The 3,643-nt window shown below is 34.7% G+C and overlaps 1 pseudogene; it reads right to left on the bottom strand.

Annotated features, from left to right (window-relative positions):
• Positions 1-1,642: 1,642 nt before the first annotated feature.
• LOC120588467 (uncharacterized) lies at positions 1,643-1,761 on the bottom strand (annotated as a pseudogene).
• Between the last annotated feature and the right edge of the window lie 1,882 nt (positions 1,762-3,643).

Genomic DNA, 3,643 nt, shown 5'->3' with positions numbered 1-3,643 from the left:
ATTATATGACACAATGAAACAAACGCCTGACATGTACTGGATGCTGAACAAATCATAGCATCTTTTTCCCCTTTGTTTTTTCAAAATTCTATTGGAATATAAATCTAAATATTAGTAATAAAGATTCTCAATCACCATTTCATAGCACATTTGTTTCAATAAATATTGATTTCAACAAATATAGTCTGGTACATCACAAAATGTTCCCTTCCTCCAGTCCTTTTTAATAAGACATTAGTCCTGTTGACAGGAAGTGTTAGAGTGTACTGATGATAAGCCATGAGGAATGAATGGCTCAGGAATGTCCTGGGCAGAAGAGAAGCCTGTCCTAAAGCATCCAGCATTAACACGAGAATGCGTTAGCAAAATTGCCTCCATTGGCGTGATGTGGATGTACTCTGCCCATTCTGTAGCTGAGAAAAAATACACTTCAAACCTTGTACTAGGGAGAATTCAATTTGACATTGTTTAGTATCCTATGGAGTGAGTGGGAAACTTATTGCATCTACTATCTTATTTCAGAATGAGAGTGTTTTTCCTTAAGAATTCTCAGAAGGGAGTGATTCTTTGATAATTGAACTCCCTGTGGTGTTGGTCAAGTGGAAACAGTGCACAGAGGCTTCAAAGAAATGAAAGCTGTAAGCACAGCACAGAAGCTTTTCTGGCAGTGATGAGAAGAGGCGTCTTTTTGACCCTTTAAGTAATAAAAGCCAATCGTTTAGAGAGAGCCCAGGCAGAAGTCTCTGAAGAGAGCAAAGGAGAGCAGGGGTGAGCAGAGTGTGGTGTGGAGAGAACTTTTGCTACACTTTGAGGATCCTCATAAAATTGTTTCTACCCTTTCAGTATAATGCTTTTGTTCATAAGAAATATCACATAAATTCAAAGTTAAAAGCAAATGGGATTAAATAATGTATTTTTTTTTAATGATCAGCTTAACTACTTCAATTCAAGCAAAAATAAAAGTACTATTAAATGAGTAAATGAAGAGCAATATAAAGTTCTCTGTAGGAGGACTGAAATTTGGTGAAGACAAAATAGAGTTTCAATAAAGAAATTCCTACTAAAATCATAACGTAGACAAATGGGTTTGTGGAGGCAGTTTTGTTGTCTCTTCAGTTTTACTGTATCTGCGTATTTCTTCTTACAACCAAAATTAACCTCCACAGGTCTTCAAACAAAAACCAGTAGCACCATTTTAATCCTTTCTACTTCCAAAAAGGAAATCAAATGCCTTTATTTTACTTCCTAATTTTATAATTTTTAATTAAATTTATTGAGGTAACATTGGTTCATAACATTATATAAATCTCAGGTGTACAACCTTATAATACAACATCTGTTTACTCTATTGTATCCTCATCAACTGAAGTCTAGTCTAGTCTCCTTCTGTCACCATGTATTTGTCCCCCTTTACCTTTTTTGTCCTCTCCTTAGCCCCTTTCTTCTCTGGTAACCACCATTCTATTGTCTGTATCTATGAGTTTATTTGTTTTGTTTGTTCATTTGTTGCTTTTTATTTTATAACCCAAATATGAGTTTATTTTTTATTTTATTTTATTTTTTTAGGTGAGGCAACCCTTGGTTGACCTCACAGATTGCAAGGACCTGGTCAACTTACAATCCCTTATTTTTTATTTTTTTACACCTACAGTACCTGATCTTCCTAGGTGGTCTCCCATCCAAGTGCTAACCAGGCCTGACCCTGCTTAGCTTCCGAGATCAGATGAGATCGGGCTTGTTCAGGATGGCATGGCCGTAGACCCAAATATGAGTTTAATCATATGGTTCTTGTCCTTTTCCAAATGACTTGTTTCCCATCTCTGAGTATCTACTTGAAAAAAATTGAAAAACACTTTTTCATAAACATATATGCAACCCTATGTTCATTGCAGCATTATTCACAATACCCAAGACATGGAAAGAACCTAAGGGTATTCAGTGAATGATTGGATAAAGATGTAGTACATATATACAGTGAAATACTACTCAGCCATAAAAATAAAAAAAAAAAAAAGATGCGATATTTCCTAATTCTTAACACAATAGTTGAGAGAAAAAGGTTTGGGAATGAAATGCAGGCATGGGCTTTGCCATGAAATGGGGTCATTGCTTGGGCTAGTTTAGAGAAAGATAAGTATAAAATTTTAGGAAAGAGGATACCAAGGGAATAAAAAGAAAATTTAATTTAAAAATTAAAAAAATAATAAAACAATAATATCTACCAAGTGCTAGAATAGAACAAGAGTCTCCCAGAAGAGTTACAAGATTTTCTTCTGCTGAATAAGGGTGAGAAAAATCTGACATAAATCTCAATGGCTTTCTCTGCATGGTGTTATAAGTGTATTCCATTAAGTTGCTACCATTAGGTTTTTCACAATTAAACCATTTATTCATGATGCCAAAACATTAACCTTGTTTGTGTTTCATTGTACATGAGGGCATTACGAATACTATTAGGATATTCTAACAGAGAGTTTTACTTTTATGAATTTACTTACGTTTTCCTCTGTTTATATTCTTATTTAGGAAGAAATAAGAGAAGTGTCTTTACTCCTGCCATATTATAACATAATATGTGACATTTTAATATCAGTTTAGATGCTGTGGTCCCAGCAGCAGCAGTGGTTTGGCATCCCTGAAGGCCTGGTAAGAGCCTAAACTACTCAAAGAGCAGTGAACTGTGTTTTAGTCTGATTTTCTGAAAGTAGATAAAATATTAACTGATCTCCAGAGAGCTGCTGTTCCTAATAAACACAGCTCCCAAAAGGAAGTCAAACCATGCTCTGGGCTCTATCGCTAAGGAATTTCATCAGTGTCAGAGCAAATCAATCAACCAACTTGAAAATAGCTCTTGAATGGTAAGGCATCATTATAATCAACAGATATTTTTACTGAGCTCACTGTGAACAGGATACCTGTTAGGTAACAAGGCTACAAAATAGCTCAAGAACTAATATCTAGTTGCAGTCTACTCATTTTAATAGTAAAGTTCCTACCAGAAATGTATGAAATTCTCCAAAAGGTTTTCTCTTTCTGTATACATTTCTAAGCCAATTTTTCAAGAGAGCCATTATCACATTCGTAGGAAAATTAAATGGAAAAAAAGTGTATTTTATATGCTTCTTTCCAGGAACACTATATACTAATTCTATAAAGGAAAGCAACAAGGTTGGGACTTCAGTTAGCCATTTCACCACTGTGAGATTAGGAATAGAGCAAATATCCAGCACGGAGATAGTTCATGATATTTGCAGTTATCGTGTTTATGGCATCATAGTACACATATATACTGAAAATAATTAATCACTGTTTACATTTTAAAGTAAATATATGACTCTCACATCAATTTGAACCGGACAAAGAATAGACATTAAAAGTTGCACCAGGACTAGAAACAGATATTTAATCACTTATCTAATATATGCCATGAATAAGAGACAGAGGAACAGTTGTAATGTTCTATATAATGCAAACTCTAATATGCAAGCTAATTTTACTTTTCATCCTGTAGAAAACAGTATTATTCCCTTCTGTTAGCAAGCATGCACCAAACATCCAAATCAGCAATCGGCCCCATCTTATCGTGCAGAGCACAGTTTGTGGCAGCTAAAAAAAAAAAAAAAAAAAACCTGCAGCCAAACCC

The sequence above is a fragment of the Pteropus medius genome, unplaced genomic scaffold, assembly GCF_902729225.1.
Source record: "Pteropus medius unplaced genomic scaffold, Ma_sr-lr_union100, whole genome shotgun sequence".
Lineage (NCBI taxonomy): Eukaryota > Metazoa > Chordata > Mammalia > Chiroptera > Pteropodidae > Pteropus > Pteropus medius.
This window is presented reverse-complemented; position numbering and strand designations above follow the sequence as displayed.